Source organism: Poecile atricapillus, chromosome 19 (genome assembly GCF_030490865.1).
Source record: "Poecile atricapillus isolate bPoeAtr1 chromosome 19, bPoeAtr1.hap1, whole genome shotgun sequence".
In the NCBI taxonomy this organism is placed as follows: domain Eukaryota; kingdom Metazoa; phylum Chordata; class Aves; order Passeriformes; family Paridae; genus Poecile; species Poecile atricapillus.
In genome coordinates this window covers 7,535,581-7,556,779 of record NC_081267.1, presented here as the reverse complement: position 1 = coordinate 7,556,779, position 21,199 = coordinate 7,535,581, and the positions used below count along the sequence as shown (strand labels likewise).

General features: G+C 47.7%; 1 pseudogene; it reads right to left on the bottom strand.

Moving 5' to 3' along the window:
- Positions 1 to 21,199, bottom strand: part of LOC131586380 (uncharacterized) — a 585,722-nt pseudogene that overhangs the window by 502,168 nt on the left and 62,355 nt on the right.

Below are 21,199 nucleotides of genomic sequence, written 5' to 3'. Positions count from 1 at the left end.
GGAAAAGGTTTTTCCCGCGAGGCTGCTGGGGCACTGAACAGGCTCCCCAGGGAAGGCTCCCAGCTCCAGGGCTGGCTGAGCTCCAGCAGCGTTTGGCCAGCGCTGCCAGGCCCAGGCTGGGATTGTTGGGGTGTCCTGTGCAGGGCCAGCAGTTGGACTGGAGGATCCCCATGGGTCCCTCCCAACTCAGCCAATTCTGTGGCTCTGTGATCCCATGAGCCTGGGGATGGGACTGCAAATGGTTGCCATGGCAACGGGCTCTGGCTCCAGGCCTGAGCTGGTGTCCATGGCAACCACCCCTGGCATGGGGTCTCCATGGAGCTGCCAAGGGACTGTCCATAGCAACAGGGTGCTGGTGATGGTTGCCATGGAAACAGACCATAGCTACAGGGGGATGTGGTGGTTGCCTACCAAGGATCAGATTTGTTACAGGCCCTCACAGGGGCTCCATGGGGACATTCCAAGAATCTCCAGGCTGTTCAAGAGCCGGAATGTCACAGGCAGAGACAGGGGCTTCACAGAGACCTCCCAGGGGTTTCTGGGGATGCTGAAGAGCCGTGTGGTCAGACGCAGTCCCAGCAATTCCATGGTGACATCCCAGGGAACCTTGGGCTGCAAAGGCACCGCTCTGTCACAGGCACTCCCAGGGGCTCCACAGTGACATCCCAAGAGTCCCCAGGCTGCCAAAGAGCCGGGATGTCACAGACACTCCCAGGGCTTCCTGTCATGGTGTTGGGGGTTAGGTGTCTGTTGAGGGTTAGGTGGGAATTTTTACCCATTATGTGCTGGGACAACCTAACTACCGGTACTTAGGGGTGCTCACAAAAGACAAAGAGTGGCCGAGCCCAGGGTGAGGGAGGAAGGGGGCAGAAAAAAAAGGGTGAGGACAGTTTTTAGCTGGCTTTTTTTCCTCGGCTTCGGGGAAAGACTTTCCTGTGCTGGGTCGCGGAGCTGCTTCTTCTCCTTCTCCCCTCTTTGTTAGTAGCCTTGCACCCCCTGTCCTGCCAGGCATCGCCGTAGAGCTGCTAATACACCTCATCCACCAGCCCAGGATCTCAGCTCATCCCTGCTAATACACCTCATCTACCAGCCCAGGATCTCAGCTCGTCCCTGCTGTCCCAGCCGACTGTTTTCCTCGGAGCCCTGCAGGAGCACCGGAACTAACTGCCCGAGGAGTTTGTGAAAACAAAGCCTCTCCTCCATCCCGTCTCAGCCGAGAAAGCTGTCACGGGGTCCCTGGTTCTATTTTCTTGTTATTGCTGTAGTTATTGTTTGTTTGTTTGCCTGGTTATACTAGTAAAGAACTGTTATTCCTATCCCCAGATCTCTGCCTGAAAGCCCCCTTGATTTCAAATTTATAATAATTCGGAAGGAGGGGGTCTACATTCTTTCATCCCAAGGGAGGTTCCTGCTCTCCCTAGCAGATACCTGTCTTCTAGAACCAGGACAGTGTCCTTTTTTTTGTTCTGGCTTGTCCATGGAATTTTTACCCATTAGTTGCTAGGACAACCTAACTGTGGGTACTTGGTGGGTTCTCAACAAAAACAAAGAGTGGCCGGGCCCAGGGAGGGAAGGGGGGCAGGAAAAAGGAGGGTGGGGACAGTTTGGCAGCCTTTCTTCAGCTTTGGGGAGAGCCAGTTTTGGGCACAGAGCTGCTGCATTAGAGATAAGGGAATTTCGCCATCATCCAGACGGAGCTGCTGCTGCTTCTCATTCTTCCCTCTTTGTTGGTGGCCTCGCACCCCCTGTCCTGCCGGGACGTGTGGCAGTGCCAGCCACCGCTGCAGAGCTGCTGATACACCTCAGCCATCAGCCCAGGATCTCAGCTCATCCCTGCTGTTCCAGCTGAGTGTTCCTCAGAGCCCTGCAGGAGCACCAGGACTGACTGCCCGAGGGGTTTGTGAAACAAAGCCTCTCCCCCATCCTGTCTCAGCCGAGAAAGCTGTCACGGGGTCCTTGGTTCTGTGTTCTTGTTATTGTTGTAGTTATGGTTGTTTGTTTGCCTGGTTATACTAGTAAAGAACTGTTATTCCTACCCCCAGATCTCTGCCTGAAAGCCCCTTGATTTCAAAATTATAATAATTTGGAGGGAGGGGGTCTACATTCTTTCATCCCAAGGGAGGCCCCTGCCCTCCCTAGCAGACACCTGTCTTCTAGAACCAAGACACTGGTTTTAGTCAGAAGCATCAGTGACCAAAAGTTGTGTTTCCTTTGGTTTGGTCACATCTTTGTTCCTTCTCAGTGTTCAGGCTGGGCTGTGGGGTGTCCTCATTTGCTGCATTTTCTGAGTTCCTCTTGGATCCCTTGAGCAATAGGTTGTGCCCTCTGAGGATCCTTTGTGCTCCTTGGTGACCCAGGAGAACCTTCCAGGCAGTTTTTGGGTGAGCTGCTGCTGTGATGTCACAGGAACGTTGCCGTGTCCTTGTGGTGTTCCCATTGCTGTGGGGCACAGAGGCCTCAGTGTCAGAGAGGCTCTGGGCACCTGCTCATTGCCTGAGGATCCTCCTGCCTGAGGCATTCTCAGCAGCCAGCTCAGCCCCTGACGGGTGTCCTTCTGTCCTTGCAGGGGGACAGACAGTCTGCAGATGTGTGCAGCACAGCCAAAATGATCCAGCAAGTGGTTGCTGCAGTTTGCACTCTGCACTCTGTGGCTTCTTATGGGTATTTTTTAACCCACTGGGCTCCTAAGTCGAGGATTTCCCCAGGTGCACCATATGTGCCTTTGGGATTGCTGTGGGCTTATTGTTCTTCCTTTGGAATGGAGTTGATTTTAATGAAAATTGCCATTAAGATGCCATTTATTTGGGAGAGCTCCTGCCAACAGCTTCTTAAAAAAAGGGGTTGTCTGTAGCCAGCAGGGTGTGCACAGCATTTGGAATGGAGCCTGGGGGGGATCTGTTCCCCAAGAGGAGAGTCTGTGGCAGTGAACCCTGGCACTCCCTCTGTTTGCTCATCCAGCCAAAAACTGGACACAGCCTTGTATTTTGTGCTGTTCTCTTGCTTGCTGTGTGATCCAAAAGGACTGTGGCTCCAGGAGGGAAGTTGTGAAAGCAAAATGCTCTCTCTTGGCATTGACTTGTTTTGTGGGACTTTCCAGCACAGGCAGCTTTTTCTCCTAACAGCATCTGGTTCAGGTGAAGGTCCCCTCACACAGGGATACTGAGAAGCTCCTTCTTCAGTGAGCAGGAAAGGAACCTTTGGTGTTCAGAGATCCCAGCTGCTCCCTTTCAACACCAATATGAGCCCAGTAAGCTCCAGTATGATCCTTGTCACATGGCAGCACTCCCAGGATGGTCCCAGTTTCCTCTGACTAGATCAACCCAGTCAGTCCCAGTACAATGCCATTTGCTCCCAGCATGCTCCCAGTTGCTCCCAGTCACCCCCAGGATGGGGGATGATGTGCATGGTGTGTTCCCAGTCACCCTCAGATACTCCCAGTATGAGTCCAGTCACTCCCAGTATGATCCAAAATTGGATTGCTGGGAGGCCTCATGGAATCCTGGAGACCATTGTGACACTCAAGAGCCCCATGGAACCGTAGTGACACCAGGTTGGCTGGGAGTGTTGATGTGCTGCAGGGTAGGAGGGCTCTGCACAGGGACCTGGACAGGCTGGATCCAGGGCCCAAACCCAACAAGGTGAGGTTTAACAAGTCCAAGTTCCAGGTCCTGCACTTTGGCCCCAACAACCCCTGCAGTGCTACAGGCTGGGGACAGAGTGGCTGGACAGCAGCCAGGCAGAAAGGGACCTGGGGCACTGATGGACAGCAGGCTGGGCATGAGCCAGCAGTGTGCCCAGGTGGCCAAGAAGGCCAATGGCTCCTGGCCTGGATCAGGAACAGTGTGGCCAGCAGGAGCAGGGCAGGGATTCCTCCCCTCTACTCTGCACTGGTTGGGCAGCACCTCGAGTGCTGTGTCCAGTTCTGGGCCCCCAATTTAGGAAGGACATGGAGGGGCTGGAGCGTGTCCAGAGAAGGGCAACAAGGCTGGTGAGGGGTGTGGAGCACAAGTCCTGTAAGTGATAGTAAAAGGTCTTAAAATCTTAGAAAATTCGGGGACTTAGAAAGAAAGTTAGGTTTGGAAAGGCCTTGGAAAAGTAGGCCCTGGGAAATGTTAGGCCTTGTGCTTACTAAAGATCAGGTCAAACTGCACCTGTGTAATCAGTAGATGATCATAATACAATTGTTCGATATGATTGGATATAATTATTGTTTAAAGAACATGAGGAACAATGTTAGGGGGCTGGGGGGGATCACAAGAAATCCATGCTTGGGTAAAAACAATGCATATATTAGAACAATGTAAGTTTAATAATTAATATGTAAGTTATATAACGATAGAGTATAAAAACATGTTCAACTCAAAACCTAGAGGGGTCAGATTTGGGTTTGTGTATCCCTGACACCCAGAGCTCTTCATAAAGCACCTGCCTATAATCATTCGTGATTATGTGTTTTCCTGACCGTTAACGATTTCATCAGATTTTACTGAAATTTTGTGAGATATTTGTGGAATTTTGTGGCATTTTTGTGGAATTTTGTAGAAATTTGTGGAGATTTTGTGGGATGTTTCTGGAATTTGGTAGGGTTTTTGGAAGATTTTAGGAATTTGTTGGGGTGTTTCTGGAATTTTGTGGGATGTTTCTGGAATCTCGTGGGATTTTTGTGGAATTATGTGGGATGTTTCTTGAATTTTGTGGGATTTTGTGGAAATTTTTTTGGACATTTCTAGAATTTTGTGGGATTTTTATGGAATTTTGTGGCATTTTGAGAAAATTTAAATAATTTTGTGGGATTTTTCTAGAATTTTGTAGGATTTTTTTGGAATGTTGTGGAATTTTTCTGGGATTTTTTGGGATTTTGAGCAGACTTGAGTATTTTTGAAAGATTTTTCTTATATTGTGTGGACATTTGTGGAGATTTTTTGGACTGTTTCCGGAATTTGATATGGTTTTGAGAAGAGTTAGGGAATTTGGCGGGATTTTTTCTTGAATTTTGTGGATTTTTGTGGAATTTTGTGGGATATTGTGGAGACCTGAAAAATTTTGAGATTTTTCCTAGATTGTGTGCAAATTGGAGGAGATTTTGTGGAATGTTTCTGGAGCTTCGTAGGGTTTTGAAAAGATTTAGGGAATTTTGCAGGATGTTTGTGGAACTTTGTGGGATTTTTGTGGAATTTTGTGAGATGTTTCTGAAATTTTGTAGGACTTTGAGGAGACATGAAGAATTTTAAGGGATTTTTCCAAGATTGTGTGGAAATTTGTAAAGATTTTGTGGGAAGTTTCTGGAATTTTGTGGGCTGTTTCTGGAATTTCGTGGGATTTTTGTGAAATTTTAAGAGATTTTTCTAGAATTCTGTGCAATATTTTTGGAATGTTGTGGAATTTTCTGGAATTTGGTGGGGTTTTGAGGAGACTTGAAGAATTTTGAGGAGCTTTACTTAGATTGTGTGGAAATTTGTAAAGATTTTGTGGGATTTTTCTGGAATTTGGTGGGGTTTTGAGAATATTTAGAGGATTTGTTGGGATGTTTGTGGAATTTTGTGGATATTTGTGGAATTTTCTGGGATACTGAGAAGACTTGAAGAACTTTGAGGGATTTTTCCTAGATTACATGGAAATTTGTAAAGATTTTGTGAGATGTTTCTGGAGTTTGGCGCGGTTTTGAGAAGATTTAGGGAATTTTGTGGGATGTTTGTGGAACTTTGTGGGATTTTTCTGGAATTTTGAGGGATTTTTGTGGAATTTTTTGGGATGGTTCCTGAATTTTTAAGGACTTTGAGGAGACATGAAGAATTTTGAGGTATTTTTCTTAGATTATATGGTAATTTGTAAAGATTTTGTGGGCTGTTTCTGGAATTTGGTAGGGTTTTGAGAAGATTTAGGGAATTGTGTGGGATGTTTGTAGAATTATGTGGGATATGGATGAAACTTGAAGAATTTTGAGGGATTTTTTTTTTTTAGTTTGTGTTGAAATTTGTATAGATTTTTTGGGATGTTTCTGGAATTTGGTGGGGTTTTGAGAAGATTTCTGCAATTTCTTGGGATGTTTCTGAAATTTTGTGGGCTGTTTCTAGAATTTTGTGCATTTTTTGTGAAGTTTTGCGGGATTTTTGTGGAATTTTGTGCAATTTTTTTTGAGTGTTGTGGAATTTTCTGGAATTTGGTGAGATTTTAACAAGACTTGAAGAATTTTGAGGAGTCTTACTTAGATTGTGTGGAAATTTGTAAAGATTTTGTGGGCAGTTTCTGGAATTTCATAGGCTTTTGAGAAGATTCAGGGAACTTTGCGATATTTTTTCTTGAATTTTGTGGATTTTTGTGGAATTTTCTGGGATATTGAGGAGACTTGAAGAATTTTGAGGGATTTTTCTTAGGTTCTGTGGTAATTTGTAAAGATTTTGTGGGATGTTTCTGGAATTTGGTAGGGATTGAGAAGATTTAGGGAATTTGGTGGGGTGTTTGTGGAATTTTGTGGGATATGGATGGAACTTTGAGGGAATTTTCTGGAATTTTGTGCAATTTTTTTGGAATGTTGTGGAATTTTCTGGAATTTGATGAGATTTTGAGGAGACTTGAAGAATTTTGAGGAGTTTTACTTAGATTGTGTGAAAATTTGTAAAGATTTTGTGGGAAGTTTCTGGAATTTCGTAGGGTTTTGAGAAGATTTAGAGTTTGTTGGGATGTTTGTAGAATTTTGTGGTATTTTTGTGGAATTTTTTGGGATGTTTGTGGAAATTTGTGGGATGCTTCCGGAATTTTGAGGGATTTTGACGAGACTTGAAGAATTTTGAAAGATTTTTCTTAGATTGTGTGCAAATTGGAAAAGATTTTATGGGATGTTTGTGGAATTTTGTGGGCTGTTTCTGGAATTTTGTGGGATTTTTGTGGAATTTTGAGGGATTTTTCTGGAATTTTGTGCAATTTTTTTGGAATGTTGTGGATTTTTCTGGAATTTTGGGGGATTTTGAGAAGACTTGGAGAATTTTGAGGAGTTTTTCCTAGATTGAGTGGAAATTTGTAAAGACTTTGTGAGATGTTTCTGTAGTTTGGCGCGGTTTTGAGAAGATTTAGGGAATTTTGTGGGATGTTTGTGGAACTTTGTGGGATTTTTCTGGAATTTTGAGGGATTTTTCTGGAATTTTTCTGGAATTTTGTGGCATGTTTCCGGAATTTTGAAGGACTTTGAAGAAACATGAAGAATTTTGAGGTATTTTTCTTAGATTCTGTGGTAATTTGTAAAGATTTTGTGGGATGTTTCTGGAATTTGGTAGGGTTTTGAGAAGATTTAAAGGATTTGGTGGGATGTTTGTGGAATTTTGTGGGATTTTTGTGAAATTTTGAGGGATTTTTCTGGAATTTTGTGCAATTTTTTTGGAATCTTGTGGAATATTCTGGAATTTGGTGAGATTTTTAGAAGACTTGAAGAATTTTGAGTAGTTTTTCCTAGATTGTGTGGAAATTTGTAAAGATTTTGTAGGCTGTTTCTGGAATTTATTAGGGTTTTGAGATGATTTAGAGGATTTGTTGGGATGTTTGTGGAATTTCGTGGATTTTTCTGGAATTTTGTGGGATGTTTTTTGGAATACTGAGGGATTTTGACGAGACTTGAAGAATTTTGAGGTATTTTTCTGAGATCGTGTGCAAATTGGAGGAGATTTTGTGGGATGTTTCTGGAATTTGGTGGGGTTTTGAGAAGATTTAGAGGATTGTGTGGGATGTTTGTGGAATTTTGTGGGATTTTTGTGGAATTTGGTGAGATTTTGAGAACATTTGCGGCAATTTTTATGAATATTTTGATGAAAAAAAAGGGAAAATAAAAGGGGGAAAACTGCTGAAATTTCTGTAAACAAAGGTGAAAAGCAAAACCATCCCAAGGGACCTGAACTTTGCACTAAATCCGCATGGTTTGGCCCAATATCAGCCAAATGCAGTTAAAATCATCCCAAGGTGTCCAAATGCAACCAAAAGGGCATAAAAATGCCCAAACTGGTGTAAAACCCACTCCAAATGGCCTAAAATCACCCTTGAATCTCCCAAATGGTGCAAGATCCACCCTGAAAGTCGCTGGTTTTGCCTCAAATCACCCAAAGGGCCCCAACATCACCAACCTGGCCTGAAACGCCCAAAAGGGACCTGAAATCACCCGAAAAGGGCTCGGTTCGACCGGCACCGGGACTGGGAGCGAGACCGAGATCGAGACTGAGACCGAGACTGAGACCGAGAGCGGGCCTGAGACTGGGACTGAATCCGGCACCGGCACCGAGACCGGCACCGCTCCGGGACCGGGACTGAGACCGGGACTGGGACTGAGACCGGGACCGGCACCGCTCCGGGATTGAGATCGACACCGGGACCGGAATCGGCTCCGGGAGTGCCCCGGGACTGCTCCGAGACTGAGACCGAGGCCAGCACAGGGACTGGGATCAACACCAGGAGCGCTCCGAGACCGAGACTGAGACCAGAACCGGGATCAGCACCGGGATCACTCCTGGAGCAGCACCGGGATCAGCACCAGGATCACTCCAGGACCAGCACTGACACTGGGACAGGAACTGCTCCGAGGCCAAGACTGAGACCAGGACTGAAACCAGCCCTGGCACCGGCACTGAGACTGGCACCGCTCCGGGACCGAGACTGAGACCGGGACTGAGAGTGAGATGGAGACAAAGACTGGGAATGGGAGCGCTCTGGGACCGACACTGGGACCACCACAGCTTCGGGACAGAGATCGACACCGGGACTGGAATCAGCTCTGGGATCGCTCCGGGACCACCGCGTTCACTCCGGGCAGTTTTGGCCGTGCCCCCGGGCGAGACTGGGAAAGGCTGGGAGGGACTGGGAAAGAACTGGGAGGGAACTGGGAGGGAACTGGGAGGGAGCCCTGGGCGGGGTGGGACTGCCTTGGTTCACATCGTTCTGGTGCAGCCATCCCGGTCCATGTGGCCCCGGTCCATGTGATCCCAATCTCTGGTACTGATCCATACGGTCCTGGTCTGTGCAATCCCAGTCTGTGCAATCCCAGTCTGTGCAATCCCAGCCCATGGATCCCAGTCTGTGTGGACCTGCATGGCACACACTCCAAGAGTCTGGAATTCCAGTTGCCAGCAAGGAAAAGATGTTCCTGCCCTTGAAGGCAAAGCTCTTGAGAAGGGGCCGAGAGCCAAGTGCAGCAAGATCTTACAGTGACATTTCCCTGCCAGCCCCCAGAACTTCACCCATGCCTGTCGTAGCTCCTGGATTGGGAATTAAATCAGGGGAGGGTCTCTGGTGGGAGCTGCCCTGGGTGCAGGGAGACGCTGATGTCAGTGTTCAGGAACACACATAATCACAGATTGATTATATGCAGGTGCTTGATTGAAGCGCGTGGGAACTAGGGGTATCAGCAACCCAAATCTAGCTCCATCGTCTTTGTCCAAAGTGCACATATTTCTACAATTTCAGCTCTAGCAGTAATCACTATAACAACCTTATCAATATTGCTTCATTAATATTGCTTGATTAGCTTTATCAATATTGCTTCATGAGAGTTAGCTCATCCTTGTACGAACATGTACAAATCCTATCTCTGGGTGGGTATTCTGGAATTCCCAAGTACCAATTCCTGTTACCGTGAACATTTCAGCTTGCTAGACCATCCCCAATACCAGACATTCTTGCGGCCTACTTCTTCATGGTTTTAAGAAACATTTTCAGAAACATTTAACCCCATAATAACAAGGCTTTCACTGCTATGGTGTCACAGACAGTGGAACACTGGGGCTGTCACAGCTGTGGTGTCACAGAGAGGGGAGCACGGGGGGTGTCACTGCTGTGGTGTCACAGAGAGGGGAACACTGGGGCTGTCACTGCTGTGGTGTGTGATAGATTGACATTTAAGTAAAAAAGATAAACAGCTAAAGAAGTTAAGATTGCTGGAGGCTGATGGGAGTTTTTTCTCCTGGCCTATAACTGGTCATTTCTGAGAACTGACAGTAGTTTTGACCATTGAAAAGTGATATCAACCTGTGAACACCACCCTTTAAATCTTAAGCCCAGGAATTTCTCTTTCTCTTTGGTTTCTGGCTTTTGAAGAGGTAACAGGGCTCTGGTTCATCCTCCTCCTCCCCAGGTCGGACAAGGCCACAGGGGGAGTGGGGCTGACTGGAGTTCTGCAGTTCCTGGTGGGGGATGGAGACTGTGAAGTGACAGGAGCCCCTTCCCAGAGGGAAGTACTCCCATCTGTCCTACTGGTCTGGCCTTAATGTAAATCTTTGACTTCATCAAAGGGTCATTGATAAACAAAACCTTGGTTTTGCCTGCTGACATTGCTGGCCAGGCGGTGTCCCAGGAGATGCTCTTGATGGTTGCCTCTTTTCCTGGGCATGGCACTGGAGGAGGTTCAGGTCCAGGTGATGCCAGTGAAGGAAATGTGCCCTCATCCCAGGGATGCTCAACACAGACTCCACCAGCCCCTCAGTGCCCCACCGCTGGTCACAGCAGCCCCTGCCTGGCTCCTGCCTGCCCACACCGTGGTCAGCCCTGCCTGCTCCTGGACATGGAGCTCAGCCAGGGCTGGTGCTGTGTGGGCTTTGCTGGTGGTACCAGCCAGACACTGGGGTGAGAGCTCCATCTCTTTATTGGAACAGAAGAGCTGTGCTGGGCCCTGCCCTGGCAGGAGGGACCCACCTTCAGTCCAGGCCACAGAGCAGGGCGGGTCCCTTCAGGGACACAGGGCCTTGCTTTGGCTGGTGGCAGCATCTGCACAGCAGCAAGCTGGTAATGCAGCTGTGACAGGGACATCACGTATGGGCATGGAGATGTGAAATGTGTGGTACAGGTGTCCCTGAGGGAGGTGTTTGGCTGGACTTGTGAAGCTGCAGAGGGGAACCTGTTGAGAGAGGAGATGTCTGAGGCCTCAGCTGCAGCTGGCACACAGGGACCCTCTGGCACACTGGGAGATTCTCACTGTGCTCAAAGTTTCCCTCTGAAGACTAAGAGGTGAATGTGGATGGGCTTAGCAACTGGGCTGCAGGCCAAACAATTGAGTTAGCAAAAGAAGAAATTAAGAAAATATAAGTTTATCCATAGCAATGAAGAAAGCAAGGCCATTAGCATGGAAACCAATAAAAAGGGACATAAGGGGTATTTGCAGTTATGTAATACGTGCCTTAGAGGCAGCATACGTGCCTTAATAATCTCTTGTAAACTCTTGCCAATTTATTGTTGATGTTAATTGCTTTGTACCAATGAAATACATTAAGCCATTGCTTTGCTTAATGAATATAATGAGCTGTTTTGATGTAACTAATGACTTAAGATCATGCTTTGTTAAGTGAATAAATGTTGACAATACTTTGTAATGAAGAAGAAGCCATTGCAGTCTCTGCACAAGTGTGTGTTGTGTGTCTCAAGTGACAGGTGAGAAATGCAAAAATGCCTTTGAAAAATCCCCAACTACTATGGAAATTGAGAAGAAACATTTGTCGAGTACTTTCTAAAAAAAAAAAAAAAATTCTAAATATTTCTAAAAACTTGTTACTTCTAAAAATGAAAATCAAAGATAACATGGTGCTCCATGCCTGGCTGCTGCTGGCAGAGGAAGAACCTCATAATGCAGCTTTGGTGGGGGCAACAGACACTGACTGGGAGATGCAGGAAGACAGGTGTAGTTCTCCCTGATTGAATCCTTTGGCCTGTCTTGTGAAGCTGCAGAGCCACTCCTCTGGAGAGAAGAGGTCCCCAGCTGCCGCTGGCACACAGGGACCCTCCTGCACAGCAGGGCCCAGAGCTGCCAAGGCTCCCCAGCACGGCTGGAGCTGCTGGCACAGCTTGGCCCAGCTGGACAGCTGCCCCTCAAGGCCCTGGAGAGCAGGGAATGGCTCTGGGCAGGGTCCCTGCTGTCTGCCTTTCAAGGGCAATCTTATCACCACTCTTTCTCCTGCCCACCTTGCTTTGCCTCTGCCCACTGCTCCTGGGACTGCTCCTGGCAATGATCAATAATCACTGCTTATTCTGTCAGCAAAGGGACATTGAGAAGTTGTCTCCAGCATGCACCATGATCTTCACAATGTGATTGACCAGGACTGCACGTCAATCCATATCTCAATGCCAGTCTGGACAGGAGCACAGATCAGAAGTGTTTTCATGGTGTGCTGGGCTCCCCATCCTGTTTAGGGAATGGGGCACTGCAAGGAGGTCCTCAGTGGCAGAGAAGCCACTGCCTGAGATGTAACCCCGGGTGCCTCCTGTGGCTCAGGGAGCGGCTGTGGCTGTAAATGTGTGTTTGTCTGCAGCACAGAGCCAGGGCTTAGCGAGGCCCTTGTTGTGCCTTGGGCACTGCTCGGCAGCCCCATCGGACCCGGGCCCTCAGCCCTTCCCTGTTGGGGACTGACCTGGCCCGGCCCAGCCATGGGGCAGGGCCCGACAAGGGCGCGGTGGGTCCAGAGGCCCGGCCTGGCCCCGGTCCCCAAGGGATGGGCTCTGTCTGCCTGCACAGCCCACAGGCGAGGCCCGAGGCTCTGCAGGAAGCTTCCTGCCAGCTTTGCACAACCTCCACCGAGAGTGTCCCTTTGCTGTGCTGAGAAGACTAACAAACCCCTCTAGTTTAACCCCACTGCACACCTCATGAGGGATCTCTGCAAATCTTAGGAGAGACCATATTCATTTGTGTCTCATGAGGAATCCCTGGAAACCTTGGCAGAGACCCCAAAATATCCCTTGTTCATCACAGGAAATCTGTGCACACCTTGTGAGAGACCCCAAAATAACCTCATGTGCCTCACAAAAGAATCCGGCCCCTGGCCCACTTTAGGAAGGACTCAGCTCCTCTCCAGGCCTTGATGGCAACCACTAAATGGTCATGTAAATCAAGAGGAACTCAAGCCCCCTGCCAGTCTTACAGGGTTCTCCAGTCACCTGTTGCCATAGAAGTGATCCCAATTCCCCTAAGAATATCAAGAGGAAACCTCAGCCACATGCACCACTTACAAAAGACCCAAACCCATGCCTGTCTTACTGGAAAACACAACACCCTGCCCGTGTGCCTCACAATGGACCCCAATCATCTGGCAGCCTTACAGGGGTCCCCCATCACCTGCATGCCATAGAAAAGCCAGGTGTGCCATTAACTCTAGCCAGCAGCTTGTTCCATGACAGAAACCTCTCCAATGCCTTTCTGGGAATTGGGAACACGTGTTGTGGTGCCAACTGCATCTGTGGGAGCCATGGGCAGTGTGAGTCTGTGCTGTGCTCCACTGCTGAGCTGGCAGCACGGTGGATATGGCCAGGATATTCCGTTTCCCACAGGTCTGGGGCCTGCAGGTAACTTGCTGACCCCTTGGCACAGGCTGTGCTGCCCAACAAAGCTCAGAAGCCTGAGAGGAGAGCCTGAGGGCAGCAGGAAGAAGCCCCTGCTCTAGAACTGAGGGAGTTCTTCCAGAAGCCAAGATGGTGAATTGAAGAGGTTTCCAGGGTGCTCAATGTTTTTCTCTGAAGACTAAGCAGTGAGCTTGTCGGAAATCCCAGAAAAAATCTGGAAAAATATTTTATGTAATTTTTCTTTGATTAGGTCCAAATCTCCAGTGGGAAAAGAGCCTCCCCAGTATGCTGGGTGTCTTGGGGTGTCTTAGTTCTTCCTAGAGTAAACATTACCAATTAAACAAAATTTAATATTTTATTGAAGAAATGGAAAAAATGTTTCAGAATTCTTAAACTACTTTCAAAAACAATCACTAAACATAGTCTCTAAAAAAAGAGAAGAAACATTTGGGGACTTCTTTCTACCAAAAAAAAAACAACAAAAAACATATTTCTAATAATTTCTAATTTCTAAAAATGAAAAAATAAGAAAACTTGGTGCCCCATGCCTGGCTGCTGCCTGCCCAGCCAAGGCTGTGGCCAGCCAAGCAGCTGTGCCAGTGCTGGTGGTACCAGCCAGACCCCAGAGCAGAAGCCCAAAGGTTTTGTTCAAGCCATTCCCTGCCAGGAGGGGCCCACATTTGGGCCTGACCAGGCACCAGGGCCAGCACCTTCAGGGACAGAGGGTCCTGTTCTGGGTGGTGGAGGCACAGCAATAAACTGATAATACAGCTGTGGTGGGGACAACGGACACTGGCTTGGAGATGGAGGAAGACAGGTGTAGTTCTCCCTGATTGAAGCCTTTTGCCAGTCTTCTGAAGCTGCAGAGGTGCTCCTGTTGAGAGAGGAGGTGGCTGAGGCCCCCAGCTGCCGCTGGAACACAGGGACCCCTCTGCAGAGCAGGGCCCAGAGCAGCCAAGGCTCCCCAGCACAGCTGGAGCTGCTGGCACAGCTTGGCCCAGCTGGACAGCTGCCCCTCAAGGCCCTGGAGAGCAGGGGATGGCTCTGGGCAGGGTCCCTGACCAGAGCGGGCCCCAGAGCACCTCTGCCTGTCAAGGCCAATCGTGTCCCCCACACTTTCTCCTGCCCACCTTGCTTTGCCTCTGCCCGCTGCTCCTGGGGCTGCTCTTGGCCAGGCAGCCTCAGTGGCAGCTGAAGCCATAAAATAGATAGCCTTCGAGAAATAATGGGTTAAAACATAGAATATGAAGGGAACATCTGGAAGCAATAAACACAACGACAGGAGGGGAAGATAAGGATGAAAAATCACCGACAAAGCGTAATTCAAGCCGAAGCTAAAGCATGCCTAATGTCAATATGACAAGTTGGCCCTAGGAGCTTAGGAACTCGGCCAACTACACCGGGAAAGGACCAAATTTGGAAAGAAGTTCAAAAGTTTAAGGAGGAAGACTCCTCGGAGACCCTCGCCCACGATGAAGGCCGACCAGAACGACCCCCGAAAAGATCCTCAAAATAGAAGTTTCCGCCCACGCCCCGCCTACGGCACGCCCCATATGAATATGCATGGATATGATGTAATTCCAAACCTAAAACTGTATAAAAGGCACGCTTTTGCTGTAAGACTTTGGAAAACTCCCTTTAGAGATTTCCCCAACGTGCACGTTGCTAATAAAATACCTCCTGTCTATCTGACTTAAACTGCGTCTCTTAGACAGTTATTTATCGCCTTTTGGGGCAAAATTCGGCATCAGTTCTGGCGACCCAGGTGGGACAAAACAGGAGACTCAGACTTTGAGGGGTTCCCTCCGAAGAGCCGGTCCGGGGCCGGGACCCTCTGGGGCCCCTGACGGATTTTTGTCAGAAGAGACTCCCCTCCCGGACCAGCGCTCTTCGGCAGAGGAAGGATTCCCTGCATCTCCTGCTCCAATTAAGAGGTATTTTTAATTGTTTATTGGTTTTGGTTTAAAGCGCTTTATTGGGACACGGGGGTCAGACGTGACCACCGAAGGGTAAACCAGGGGACGCCCTGGTAAAAATCCCTAATTGGTACCATTTGTGTTCGATATCTCGGACATCATAGGTTTTGGTACTATTGGTGTTTGTCCCTAATTGGTACCATTTGTGTTCGATATCTCGGACATCATAGGTTTTGGTACCATTGGTGTTTGTATGTGTTTTGTGTGTTCGTTTTATGTGTTTGTTGCAAAGTTTTATAGGAGACATCTTGTCACTCTTTATGTAATAGATTGAAACGCGCATTGTGCTGTCTACGTGCCTTGAATTCGGGAAGCCGGTACCTCACAGTTTGTGGGCGACTCTTTTGTGACCAAACCTGGTAAAACAATTTTATTTTATAAGTGTGTGTTGTATGTGAGGGTGAGTGAGACGCAGCGTAGCTGCGAAGCGAGAGGGAGTCCTGCTCCGCATTTCCTGTTCTTCGCGAGAAGCCAGGTCGGAAACGGACGAAGCGATTGAGACTGTGTGCATGAAGTGTTAAAATATATCAGCATATCGTGGTTGCGAGAAAGGGACTGTTTCGGTTAACAGAAAACGCAGATACAGGGGATAGTCATGGGAGGTCAACAGAGTAAGGACGTAAATATGAAAACCCCTTTAGGGTGCATCCTAAAGCATTGGAAGGACTTGGGAGGGATTCCGGGAGGAAACATAAGTAAAAAGACACTTCTCAAATATTGTACGCAGTGGTGGCCATTGTATAAGTTAGATGATAATGAGAAATGGCCGCCCGAGGGAACAATTAAATATAATACCATTTTACAACTAATGCTTTTCCTCCGCCGGCTCAATAAGTGGGATGAGGTGATGTATGCAGACATGTTTTTCACCTTAAGGAATAAACCTGAGTGGCAAAAAGAGTGCGGAATTAATGTAGCCCCTCAGGATCCTCTAGTACTAGCCCTGGAAAAAGATAAGAAAGGTTCAAAGCCCAAAGAACGCTGCTGCAATGCATGTAGCATTGGGCAACAATGCCTTAAGTTAACGAGAAGGGACAGTGGAAAGGAGAGCGAAATAAGCCTGTGGGAATACCATCCATTTGCCCCAGGACGAGAAGGGCCCCTCCCCAGGCCAAAAGAGGAACAAGGGGATCCTACCCCATTAAAGGAACTAGAACGATGGTGGAAATCTAAGTTTGGGCACAGCCCCCAGAGGCTAGACAACAGTTGGAAGGAGGGCAGCCCATTAAAATCAGGGATTGACGGGAGGAAAAACAGCCCTCAGGGACTAGATAGTCCACAGGGGCCAGGGAGCTACATGGATGCTGACAGCCCACCCAGACTGGAAGTTGAGGGGGAGGAAGGCAGTGGGTCAGAAGCAGAGAGCCGAAGGGAGACACGTAGCATACCCGAGCTCAGTCCATATGGAGATAGCAACACCTCCAGAAATGGAGGCGTCTGTAGAATGGAAACCAGTACACCAAGGACTGGGGATAAAAGCAATTCACCGGGAGGTGACGTCCCTAAATTGAGATACAGCGAGAAGAATGATAATGAGACATGCGAAAGGGAGGCAGAGAGTAACTCACAGAAACTGAACATAGTAATTCAGATAGAGGATAAGAGAAGTGGAGGGGGAGCAGAGGATGAGAGGAACCGCAGCCCGGGACAGGATAAGAGCTGGCAGATACAAAAGAGGCAACAGACGCAGGATGAGAATCGGATGGATTGTGTGATAGAGATAGGAGAGGAAAATGAAGAACAGGAGGGGGGAAAGAAGAAAGAGAAGAGAAAGAATAGAGAAGGCATTGAGGCACAGGAAGAAGATCCCGGGGAGGGGACCAGTCACTCGTATTACACCAGATCTGTGGCACGGGGGGAAGCAAAGCAAGGGGAGAAAGGGAATCGCACGATAGCTCCTCTCCGACAAGTTATGCCAATGGTAGGGGAAAAGACTAGAGTAAAGGTGCCATTCTCGACGAGTGATTTGAACAATTGGAGGGATGAGGCAAGGAACTTCAGGAGGAATCCAGAGGGAGTAGCAAAGAGGTTTGAACTAATGGCAAAGAACTTAGATATTGATTGGGAGGATATAGAAGTGATGTTGTCAGAGTTGACAGATACGGAAAGAGAACTCGTATTGGAAACGGGGAGGCGACATGCCCAACTATTATCGGGGAGACTAGAAGATAATTTTCCCAGCAGTAAACCAGAGTGGGACCCGGGCAACGCGGAACACTATCAACGGCTAGTGCAGTATAGAAAATTGATAGCGATGGGCTTGCGTAATGCGATCCCTAAGGCTGTCAATTGGTCGATGCTGTATGATGTCAGGCAGGGAAAGGATGAGACCCCGTCAGAATTTCTGGATAGGCTTAGGGCAGCAATGAGACAATACACACCCCTGGACCCAGCAACAGAGGAAGGGAAACAGCATTTGTTAGGGTTAATGATGGGACAGAGTAACCCAGACATCAGGAAGAAATTACAAAAGCTCGAGCACCCGGCAAATAAAAACCTAGAGACACTGCTGAATGAGGCGTGGAAAGTATACAATAATAGAGAAGTTGAGGAGAAGAAAAAGGAGGACAGGAGGATAGCTCGAGTAGTGGCTGTAGCAGTGGCAGCTCAGAAGACAGGCTACTCGGAACCTGGAACCAGGGGAAGAGGTAGAGACAACCCAGCAGGAAGGGGAAGGAGGCTCCAGCCCCATTCAAACGGGGTAGGGCCGAATCAATGTGCGTACTGCCTGCAGACGGGACACTGGAAGCGAGAATGCCCCCAGCTAAGGGAAAGGCTAATGGCCACCACTACTACCACGCCTCAGGATAGTGAATGAAGGGGACCGGTGGGCCGTACCCTAGCAGACCCACTGGTTAAGATAGAGCTAGGGGAGGGTAAAAAGGAATTAGACTTTTTGATTGATACGGGAGCAACCTTTTCGGTTTTAAATCAAGAATTTGTACCTAAAAGTGATGAATTTGTACAAGTTGTGGGAGCAACAGGCCAACCAGAAAAGGCTTACTTTTTGAAACCCATTAAATACAAAATTGGGAAGCAAATGGGAATTCATCAGTTCCTGTATTTACCAAATTCACCAAAACCCCTACTAGGGAGAGACTTATTGGAGAACTTGGGGGCTGTAATAAAGTTTAACAAAGATCAATTGGAGTTTCAAGTAAATGAAGAACAACTGATTACAGCTTTAAGCCTAACGATCAGTTGTGTAGAGCCTAAACCTGAAAGCCACAATTTCGAGCAAATCCTGAGCAAGGCGTACCCATTGGTGTGGGCTACTGATATACCTGGAAAATCAAAACAAGCAGCACCGATTGTCGTTGAACTTAAAGCTGGGACAAAACCGGTGAAAAAGAAACAATACCCTCTGAGGATAGAAGATAGGAAAGGGATTGAGCCCACAATCAGAAGGTTTATGGAACTGGGGTTATTGGTAGAATGCGAATCAGATTTTAATACACCAATCCTGCCAGTCAAGAAACCTAATGGAACCTATAGGTTAGTCCAGGATTTGAGAGCAGTAAATGAAATAACTAAGGCATTGCATCCGGTAGTTGCTAACCCATACACGCTTTTGACCAGACTGAAGGAGAATTTGGCCTGGTTCACCGTATTAGATTTAAAAGACGCGTTCTTTTGCCTCCCCTTAGCTCTCGAGAGTCAAAGGATTTTTGCCTTCGAGTGGGAATCTGTAGATAGTGGAAGAAAGACCCAACTCACCTGGACAGTGTTGCCCCAAGGGTGGTGCAATTCCCCTACGGTTTTTGGGAATCAGTTAGCCAAGGAACTAGAACAGTGGGAAAGGCCGCTGGGAGATGGCACCCTTCTGCAGTACGTAGACGACCTCCTAATAGCAACAGCGACAGAGGAAGAATGCATTGAATGGACTATTTCCTTGCTGAATTTCCTGGGTTTAAGTGGATATCGAGTCTCTCAACAGAAAGCACAGCTGGTACAGAAACAAGTGGTGTACCTGGGATACGAAGTCTCCAGAGGACAGCGATCCCTGGGAGCAGCTAGGAAAGAGGCCATCTGCCAGATGCCCAAACCAGAGACGGTGAGAGATCTGCGCGCCTTTTTGGGGATGACAGGTTGGTGTCGGCTATGGATCTACCCGTACGGGATACTCGCTAAACCACTGTATGATTTGTTGAAGGAGGCTAAGAGCATCCTAGTTTGGACTCCCGAGGCAGAAGAAGCCTTCAAGAAGCTGAAGATGGAACTAATGAGAGCACCAGCCTTAGGTCTCCCAGATGTATCAAAACCATTCTGGCTGTTCTCCCACGAACGACAAGAGATGGCCTTAGGAGTCCTAGCACAGCAGCTGGGACTACACAAGAGAGCTGTGGCCTACTTCTCTAAGCGATTGGATGAAGTCAGCAAAGGATGGCCAGGCTGTCTGAGGGCAGTGGCCGCAGTGATAATTAACATAGAAGAGGCCAGGAAGCTCACGCTGGGCCAAAAGGTGACTGTACTAGTATCCCACACCGTGTCAGCTGTGCTGGAACAGAAAGGCAACCATTGGTTGTCGCCTTCCAGATTCCTAAAATACCAGGCCGTTCTGGCTGAATCAGATGACGTAACCATTCAGGTAACTAACATTGTGAACCCAGCTTCATTTCTAGAAGGAAGAACCCCGGCAGAACCCATCGAACACAACTGCCTGGAAACAATTGAAGCTGTCTATTCCAGTCGCCCGGACCTCAAAGAAGAGCCGTTCAAAGATGCGGACAACTGGTTCTCAGATGGCAGCAGCTTCGTGAAGCAAGGAGTAAGAATGGCTGGTTATGCAGTCACTACTACAGAAAAGGTAATTGAGTCGAACCCCATACCCACAGGAACTTCAGCCCAGAAGGCAGAACTGATAGCTCTGACTCGAGCTCTGGAATTGGCAGAGAACATGCAAATCAATATATGGACAGACTCTAAATATGCCTTTTCTGTTGTACATGGTCATGGGGCCATCTGGAAAGAAAGAGGACTGTTGACTACACAAGGAAAAACAGTCAAACATGCAGAGGAGGTTCTGCGATTGCTAGAGGCGGTCCAACTCCCAGCTCAAGTGGCCATAATGCATTGTAAGGGACATCTGAAAGGCAATACTATTTCAGAAATAGGAAATAGAAAGGCAGATACAGAGGCCAAATTAGCTGCCACAAAGTCTAGGGAAGTGGGAATAACGGCCCTAATACCAGGAGACCTGGATATCAGTATCAAGCCAGATTACCAGGAATCAGACCATAAATGGATTCAAAGAAATAAGGGCAAAATATTAGAAAATGGTTGGGGTCAATTGGAAACAGGACAGTTAGTAGTACCAGGAAATGTGATGTGGCAGTTTGTAAAAGCAGAACATGAGAAGGCCCATTGGGGTTTGGATCCGCTTTACCAATATTTGCAAACCAGGATAGCAGGACCGAAATTATTTACTGCTATAAAGCACGTAACATCCCAGTGCGAACGGTGCCTGAGAAATAACCCGAATACGGGAACCAAGATACACCAAGGAGCCATAAGTCGAGGTAAATTCCCAGGTGAAGTATGGCAAATTGATTTTTCTGAGCTCCCAAGAAAAGGGGGGCTCCGATATTTGTTGGTATTAACTGATACATTTTCTGGGTGGCCTGAAGCATTCCCTTGCAGGACAAACAAGGAAAGAGAAGTGACCAAAATACTGTTAAGTGAAATCATTCCGCGGTTTGGGGTACCGAAGAGTATTTCCTCGGATAGGGGTACACACTTCTGTGCGAAAGTGGTGAGAGCAATAAGCAAAGCATTACAAATCAAATGGCAATTACATACACCTTATCATCCACAGGCCAGTGGACAAGTAGAAAAAATGAATCATCTTATTAAGCAGCAAATTGCCAAAATATGCCAAGAGACTAATTTGCAATGGTATCAAGCCTTGCCTATTGCTCTGCTGAGGC